Here is a 9,534-nt window from a genome sequence, read left to right as displayed (position 1 = left end):
AAAAAAAACACCTTTATGAGATGTTTATATTTGCCTTCATTATATACTTTGAAAGACTTGGGTATAGAAAGGGAGAGGAACTTTTTGACTCAAGGCTTTTTCGAAGTAGTCACTAAGTGACATTTTTAGCCAAAAGTGTGTTTTAGTATAGTAGTAAGCATAATGTTTTAATTATCAGTTTTAATTTGGTAAGGAACAATTTACCTGGTTTGTTTTAAAACCACTTTGAAGGAAGAAAACACATTTGAAAACTATTATCCTTTCTACTCTCCACCCTGCTCTTTACTAATCTTAGTCATTAAATATAGTTATAGACACCTAGTGACAGTAGATTTGATAGAATAGTATAATTTGGATATGGGTTAGCATCTTTTCTCTTTCACTAATATTTGCATACAACAGCCATTTTCTGAAGAATCTGTATTCATTACTCTAAACTTTTTATCCGCCAGAAATTCTTGGAAACAACCTATAGCTATGGTTTTGTTTTATCTGATAGGTGGATATTACTGATATCTTCAAAGTGTTTTAAAAGAAAGGAATTATTTTTGAGACAGATCTTAAAGGAAGCCTATCAGTAGACTATTCTAACACCCAGCAGTTTCCTTTGTCTCTCTCCAGTAACCAAAATTAATAGATAATGTAGAAAGCAATGGAAGGAAAGACCATCTTTTTATAAGGTGAATGAATTATGCTACTCATTTTTTCTGAGTTTCTAACTTGCAGTATAAGGAGGAGACTACTTTTACAGAATCTGGGTTAGAGTTTACTTCAAACGTTCTATAGTTCAATCTGGAAATTGAAAAGGAATGGTAAACATAAAATGTAAATCAAATAACATCAAATCATGCTTTGATAGACTAAGTTGGCATTGTCACATTTGATTTATCACATATCCTTGGGAATTTTCTTAATATCCAGAACGTCATGGGTCATGGAGTATCAGATTTAAACTTCTTTCCTAGTCATTTTCCTCTTTGGAATTTGATTCTTTAGCCTAGTTTTAAAATATAGGGTCTTGTCTTTTTCTAGCAATTGTAGTCATTGGTTTGATTTATTTGAAAATCTAGGCTTTTTTTTTTTTAATGCTTATTCTTTCATTCTCCAATCAAGTGATCCTTAAAACATAACATGCTTTTGAAAGGAAAGCCTTCTAGAAAATAGAAAACATTCCTAAACAACTTACATGGATCAGTTCCAATGAACATAGGAATACATTTGACCCTTGAACAATACGGGGGTTTAGGGGCACTGACCCATTGCAGTTGAAAATCCACGTGTAACTTTTGACTCCCCAAAAGCTTAACTACAAATAGCCTACTGTTGACTGGAAGTCTTACCAGTAACAGTCGATTAACGCATATTTTGTGTGTTGTATGTATGATATACTGTATTCTTACAATAAAATAAGCTAGAGAAAATAAAATGATAAGGAAAATATATTTATAGTATTTACTGAAGAGAAACTCATGTATAAGTGGACAGTTCAACCCCATGCAGTTCAAACTCATGTTGTTCAAAGGGTCATCTGTGCTATATGTCTTACATTGCTGGAAACTATGAGTATGTAAGTAAATGATAAAAACCAAAGACCTTTTTCCCAAAGAGTTTACCAGTGTGGCTGTGTCATCTAATATGATTGCTAGATATTAGCCAGCTGGCTCTTGTGGCTATTTATATTCAAATTAATTAAAATTAAATAAAAGTTAAAATCGGGTCGTGGATAGTGCAAATATAGACATTTTATGTCTTTGGTGTATTGGAGCTTGTGAATGAAAACTTGTGACAGTATTTCTGTGGACATGGTAGTATGTTATCTGGTGGCATTCATCCACATATGGATTAGTTTATTTCACGTCTTCCCAGGACTTGGACCAGAGTAGATGATTTGATTCAGAATATAAAATTATCAAGACACTGGCTCCATTTTCTAATTATAACACAGTTTTCTTCCAAAGCCTTCCAAATATTTCTTCAGCATTGCTTTCTGTTGATTGCACTGATGTTTATGAGGGGAATAGAAAATGTATTTAATAGATTTTTTTGTGGTAAAATATTAATAGCAGAATTTACCATTGTAACCATTTTTAGGTGTACAGTTCAATGACATTAAGTATATGTGCAACTGTTACCACCACCCCTATCTAAAACTTTTTTCATCTCCCCAAACTGAAACTCTATATCTGTTAATAATTCTCCATTTCCTCCTTTCTCCAGCCCCTGCAATGACCATTCTACTTTTTGTCTATGAATTTGAGTCCTCCAGGTACCTTATAGTAGAATCAGTTATACAATATTTGTCCTTTTGTATCTGGCTTATTTCACTTAGCATAATGTTTTCAAGGTTCACTCGTCTCGTAGCATGTGTGAGAATTTCATTCCTTTTTAAAAATTGTGGCAAAACATAACAATTTATTATTTTAACCATTTTTAAAAGTATATTTCAGGAGCTTTAAGTACATTCATGTTGTTGTGCAACCATCACCATCTCCAGACTTCTTTCATCTTCTAAAACTGAGACTCTGTACCCTTTAAACACAGTTAACTCCCCCATTTCGCCATACCTCTAGCTCCTAGGAATCGCCATTCTGCTTTCTGTATTCCTCAATTTGAGTAGGTACCTCATTTAAGTGGAATCATACAGTATTTGTTTTTGTGTGTGTTTGTGTGACTGGCTTATTTCACTTAGCATAATATCCTCAGGTTCATTCATGTGTATCATGTGTCAGAATTTCACCCCTTTATAAGGCTGAATAATAATATATGTGCCACATTTTGTTTATCCATTCATCTATTGATGAACACATGGGTCACTTTCATATTTTGGCTATTATAAATAATATTGCTATGAACATGAGTATAAAAATAAGGATTCCTGCTTTCCTTTATTTTGAATATATATCCAGAAGGAGAATTGCTGGATTATATGGTAATTCTATGTGTGTGTGTGTGTGTGTTTGTTTTTTGAGAAATTGCCATACAGTTTTCCAGATTTTATAGAATTTTAAGCTCTGTTGAACTTAAAAATAAATTTAATTCATAGGAAGTTGAGATTGCTTAGATTACCTCTCCTATATTTCTCTAGCTTGTTCCCTGGTACTGAAATATTATCAGAGAGTGTTTTACTGCTGGACATGTGAAGCCCTAGAGAGAAAATTTATTTCTCTATTAGAAGTTCACAGCCCTTCTAAAGGGGGTAATTTTGTAGTGTTTGATATGCAGAACCTTTTAAAAATATTGATTTAATTTTCTTCTTTCTGGTAGAGTTCCCCAAATGAAAATACTATAAAACTGAATAGGTCTGATAATATCCTCATTCTTCTGGTTTATATGTATTTTTATCTCTTTTGATAACAAACTAGCAGTTCACATTATAATTTTTACTAATTTTTTTCTCAAGCCCATAGCACAATTCTTTTCAGTTTTTCTCTGTATTTATTATTTCCTTGTTGTATTTTCTGTCTCAACTATTATGTAATTCCATTTAAACAGATCCAAAACAGAAAGATGTATATACTTGAAAGTGAACTTGAAAATATATGTTTTTACATAAAGAGTTTTTACATGAAGAGTTTTCTAACACTTCAGTGTATTTTTACAGTACTTCAAGCTAGACACCTCACATTTTTATAAGATTGAAAAACTTGAATCTTCACCTTTGTTTTAACATGCTGAATAGGTCTGATAATATCCTCATTCTTCTGGTTTATATGAATTGTTATAAATTGCTCAGATAGGCAAGAATAGAGACCAGTGATTAAAGGAAATACATTTTCTATATTTTTGTCTTTCAGGAAGCCCTCACATGGGTTACCCATTTGCTTCAAATGAAATGGTTTCAAACTTGGCTTTTTCTACTTTTAAAGCAGGGCTGCCTGGTGTAATAAGTAAGGCCCACAGTGAAGCTATTATTAAGGGATGAATGCTTCAGTCACTTCCAACCCAAGTGGATTTTATGGACCCAAATTGGTCTTTTTTAGAACCATTCTTCAAGTAAATATTTACATACATAGATGACTGAGAGTTTTAAATTTGGATAGAAATTCTTTACACTTGTCATGAAAAAATTTGGCAAGATTTCTCAGTACCATTATGTGTAACCAGGTTACAGATTTGAGTAAAAATTCATTTGCCAGAGGTCATTACAACATAGGATTGTTTGAAAACGCTTGTCTCAGAAACACATTTCATCAGAAACTGAGGAGACCACAGTGGGCAATGCTGTTATTTGGTCTATTAATTTCGTTGAGCTTGTTAGAACAATCATATGGGCACTATAGTCTTCCAAAGTTGTATTGAGTGTTCGAGTATTTATTGCAATAGTTTCTGGTGTTTTAAAGAATTATTTTTAGCTAGGAATGTCTTAGCTCTCATCAAGGAAATAACTCCCTTTTAATTTTTCAATTATTATGGAGGTGACTGTGAAAATACAAGTTGGCTGAACTTGTCTCTCTATAAGTGAGCTTTTTTGTTTCCAGAAAAGTTTTACACATATAGGGATATTCTGTGGGCCTTGGAGCTTGCTAGTGGCTTTATGTTTTTGTTTGTTTACACTCTGCTTTTGGAGATGGGAGTTGTTTGCTCATTACTGCTGTGGTAAAGGTGATGCAGGATGGGGCGAACCCTGTCCATTCTCCCCCCTCCCCCACCAGTGCAGACTTAAGTCCTGTGCCGCTGAGAGAGGATCCTTGGTTTCGTTCAAGAATGCAAGAGTGAGCCGGAGTTAAAGACAAAAGAAAGTTTGTTAGAGAAGGAATAATGCTCCATAGACAGAGCATGATCTCCTCTCAGAGAATGAGACCCTGAGTGTTTGGGGAATTGGATTTATATCTGTTTCTTAGTTTCTATGAAAAATTACCGATAATAAATAGGAGTAGAGAATGGAATGAATAGTCAAGTTTATCTTTAACTTGTGCAAGGTACAGCTTAAAGTCTTTGTTTTCCTGTTTTTCTTTTGTTGCATGGGTAAATAATTGTTAGTACTCTCTCCGCAGGAGTCTTCCTTTGTTCTGTAGGTTCCCCCACGGGTCTGGCTATATGGCTGATCAACCAGGTTCTGAGTGTTGGCAAATAGCAGGCCTGAATTCCACTTGGTTTAATATTTAGTTAATTCATGTAGTTCTCATGCCTCTTTCCTATATTATTCCCCCCTCAGAGATTTTATTCTCTTATTCTTAAGGGGATGTTGAGAGACGAAGGTCTGTCTTTAACTTCTTTTGTAGCTACAGCTGAGATAGGGCAATAGTCTCTGCCTGTTGGGAATAAAAATTTCTGGAAGTCCATTCTAGGGGCCCTAGAAGTTGAGACCATGGGGTTGTTTCAGTAATAGGAAGCTATTGGAAGCCTTACATGACCATCATCTTTACGTGGAAATTGCTGTTGCCTTTCTGATTACCTCAACAGTAGGAAGTTGCCCTCCTGTCTCAAAAGTATTAGCTAAGTTTTATTTCATCATGGTTTCTGTATTTCAGGCCATCTTGCAAAACAAGTGATTTAGAAAATATCACTTTTAGACACTGATGGTTATCTTTTGAGCCCCATAGCTTATATTTTTCTTAGTATCACTTCAAGCCATTTTCTCTTCCTGATATCTATAAAGGAACCATGAGAAAGTAAATTGTGACAGATCTAGCAATTTGTAGAATTCTTATAAAGGATTAGATACAGAAACTGAAGATAGTTGACCAATTAAAAAGTCACTCTCTATTTCAGGTAAATTGTTCTTTTTTTACCTGTCTCAAGCAAATGATTTTTTTTTCTTGATTTGGGAAATTTGGATTTTCTAGCTCTATACCACATTGTTACAGGGCATAATCTAAAACAGTGTTGTTTTACTGATAGTGTGTTTTTTTTTTTTAAGGAGTTCTTTTCACTCTGTACTCTGACCTAGTTTCCCTTCCTGCAATATGCTATAAATATTTGAAAGTAATAAATATATTGCTTAGGAAAGTACAGCAACCTGACACTTAATGTTACTTTTCAAATCTTACTGAAATATTTGTATTTTGAGAACTTCATTTTCTGTTTGCCAGAGCTCTTCTGTTCTCTGTTAAGTATTAAGTAATTCTGCTTAATTTGAGGAGTTTTTGTGTAGGATTAACTAGCAACCCTAATCTGCTTCTAATTCTTGGCAAGTAATGAATCGTTAGGGGCTCCTATTTGGGTGTGTGCTTGCATTGTTGAGGGCCTGCTCAGTGATTTTGGTTGATTCGGCACTTTTAACTGTTGGTGTAAAAGTGAGTCTTGGAGCAACAATACACCATAAAAGGAAAAAGGGGCAAGTACTTTTAGGATCTGCTGTAAAGTATAATGAAAGACTTAGAGTATGTTAGTGAAAGGATCGCTGGGCTCTAGCCTACTTCATATTCATCACATTGATATAAAGGCCTGTTCTGCTACTGCTTTGTGAAATGGGAGATTGGAATTAGATGCTTAAATGGAAAATGTTCTCTTGTTGCAGCCTCTTTGAAATGTGCTGTTAGTGGGAGCTGCAGCTTCCTCCTGCTGACTGAGCCCCAGGCTTCGGTTGAGATGGTCCTTTCAGAAATGTGGAGCTTAATCCAAGCCTGGATTTCAGTGGGTAGCACCTGGCATCTGTGGCTAGAGAGTCCTATGAAGTGTAAGTGCTTTATTCTCTCCTTGTAAAGACCCCCTTTTCTTCCTTCTTCCTTTTTTTCTGCATCTTAGCAGAGGGGAGAAAAAGTGAGCACTATACTGTAGTGCCGAGAGTATCAGGATTTGGTTGCATTTTCATTATGATTCAGTGACCAAAACAAAATAACTTGGTTTTGGATGCCAACAGTTTTTAAAACCCTTCTGGAATTCAAGCTAAAGTCATAATTCTTGACCCTGTAATATATAGTACTGGCAGTATCGTCCTGGGTAATTTTTCATTGATAGTTTACTTAGTAGCTTGTGTGATATTCAAGTTTGCCAAGTTTCTTTAGCGGTCATTCCGATCTTTTGTTCTTATTGTAAAATAGAAATATTTGAAAAGAGGCACATTTGACCAGTGTGCGAGGCAGCATCAAGACAAATAGATCCCTTGGAGTGAGAAGACAGCTCTTCTTTCACTTTGGCCCTACTTGTTACATTCGCACAAGAAGCAATTTGGGATTTTTCTAAGTCCCATTCTTCATAGAATTGTCCAAGGAAATTCATAGAGTAGCCACCTATATTTTCATTTAGTTTAAAAAAAAAAAAAAACCTAGATAATAATAGGCATTAGAGGGTGCAAGTTTTATTTTTGTTTTAGTTGCCTTTTTTTTTTTTCCCTTTTCAGAAATACTGTTAATTTTAACGGTGACATTGGTTAACGATATCCACTAAGTTTCAGCTATGCATTTTAACAGTAAGGCATATATATGTTTACACTATGTGTTCACCTCCCATAGTTAGATTTCTTTCCGTCACCACATGGTAATGTTTTCAAGTAAGGTCATTCCAGAAAAGACTCCGATTTGGGGGACATTTTAAGGTCCCCTTCGCTGAAATTTTTCTGAAATTTTTAAATCTTCAGATTTTAGCTAGGAAAATATTGAGCTTCTCATTGCTAAAATAAAATGTATCTAAAACAAAACCAAATCAAGGCTTCATCTGTGTAAGGCAAATTAAGTTCTACAAATGAGGATTCTGAATGAAAATTGTGTCATCTTCTCAGGGACTTTATTTTCTTTATCTGTAGAGAACTGATTTGCTTGTTCTCTGTTGCCCTTTCTCTGAACATGTGAGATTCTATTCTTAAAGCTGACTCCCAGTCCATTAAGTATCTGAACTACCTAGTGAAAGGATGAGCTTCATGTTTGGGAACACACAGACTTAGGGGATATGGTATCTTGTCATTTTGCTTTATATTTATTTAATAATATATACAGTATTTTTTATTTCATTTTTTAAAATATATACTTTAAGTGCCTCTGATAGCCAAAGAATTTGAGCTGCAGAGATAATTAAGGTTCTTTATTTTTGAAGAGTTTACAGTTTATTAGAAAAGATGAACAAAGGCTCAAATAATTAAAACAGTAAGTTGTAAAATTGAGCTGTTAACAAGTCAAGCTACCTAGGTAGTAATGTAAAAGAATTCCTGCGCCCAATATTTTCTCCTGATTTCTAGCTTTCAGGAGTTTGAGTATGATGTGTTTAGTATGTTTGTTTATTTGTTAGTATGGGAGAGTGGGGGACAGGAATGTTCCCTGTTGCCCTGGTCTGCCGTAGTCTTCAGCAGTTCTGAGTGATCCTGTCCTCCTCTCCAGCATTCACTTCTGCCTTGCATCTGTCAGGTCTAAATTTTTTTTGCCCTTTCCTCAGTGATAGACCTCTGGTGACATTGGTATAGTAGCATGGGCTCAAGACTGTTTTATGCCCTATCCTGTAGGGCAAGAGTTCCAACCTGCAGGCCACAGACCAGTACCTGCATGGCCTGTTAGGAACCGGGCCGCACAGCAGGAGGTGAGTGTGGAAGGCGGTGAGTGAGCAAAGTTTCGTCTGTATTTGGAGCCGCTCTCCAGCGCTAGCATCACCGCTTCAGCTCCACCTTGGATCATCAGGTACTGGTCCTGGGTGCCCAAAAGTTGGTGGGGGAACCAGTGTGTAGAGAAACAGGTTTTTTCTTGTACCTTTACTACAACAGCAGTGGGTCTTAACGTGCGCCTTGGAGATAACATGATTTGCTGCCCCTCCCACACAATTTTGTTCAGTACAAGAAAGGGTACAGTCAGCTTTTTTGTGTCTTTTCTGCAGCCCAGAGTGATCCTCTCCAGGACTGAACCACCACCAAAAGAGGTTTTCTCTGAACTCCGGTCCCACCTCCAATTTTTCCCCCCGAGTATCTGGTTGAGGTCTGTGGAGAAGAACCTGGTTGTAAAGTGGTTTTGAAGTCCTCTTGTGTCTGAGTCCCAGGGGTTTTATATGCTCATGCTAGTCCACGATCAGCCTTTATAAAGTTGTTACCATTTTAGCTGAATTTTTATTACCTAATTGTCTGGTGTCCTGCATCTTTTCCTCCTTTGTTCTGCCACAGATGAGATTTCAGTCCACTTGGTTGCCCTGGGACCTCCAGTTTCTGATGCATTTAAGAAAAGTTATTTTGTAGCTTATTTAGTCTATTGTTAACTTGAAAGCAACATAATATATTTGCTTTTGTTAACTTGAAAGCAGTGTTCTTTCCAACTTTCTACATCTTAGGTGGATGTACAACTCTTCTCACGTAGTTTCCTTCATATATTTTAAACCTCAGAAGATACTGTTTTATACAGTTCAGCGTTCATAAGAGATTTACTTACCTACTTAGCCTTTCTATGATTTTATTCCTTCCCGATTATGTTTCCGTCCAGAATTATTTTCTTTTCTCATAAAGAACATCCTTCTTTGTGGGTCTATTGTTAGTGAACTTTTTCCTCTTTTCTTTTTTTTCTTTTTGGTCTTAAAATGTCTTAGTTTTGTTGCATTTCGGAAGAATTTTTTGCTGGGTTAAAATAACCGATTGGCAGTTATTTTCTTTCAGTACTTTGAAGATGCTTGGTTCCCATTTTTTTT

At 35.6% G+C, this 9,534-nt stretch overlaps 1 protein-coding gene across 2 annotated transcripts in view; it reads left to right on the top strand.

Moving 5' to 3' along the window:
- Nucleotides 1–9,534, top strand: part of TNPO3 (transportin 3) — a 72,100-nt gene that overhangs the window by 6,075 nt on the left and 56,491 nt on the right. The window contains exon 1 of one of the 2 annotated variants that reach the window (XM_023528922.1): nucleotides 6,466–6,619. The exons of the other annotated variant lie outside the window; for it this stretch is intronic. The gene's annotated coding sequence lies outside the window, so the exon portion shown is untranslated. Of the gene's footprint in view, nucleotides 1–6,465; nucleotides 6,620–9,534 lie in introns of those variants that run through there. 2 annotated transcript variants of the gene reach the window in all.

The sequence above is a fragment of the Pteropus vampyrus genome, unplaced genomic scaffold (genome assembly GCF_000151845.1).
Source record: "Pteropus vampyrus isolate Shadow unplaced genomic scaffold, Pvam_2.0 Scaffold33, whole genome shotgun sequence".
Taxonomy (NCBI): Eukaryota; Metazoa; Chordata; class Mammalia; order Chiroptera; family Pteropodidae; genus Pteropus; species Pteropus vampyrus.
This window is presented reverse-complemented; position numbering and strand designations above follow the sequence as displayed.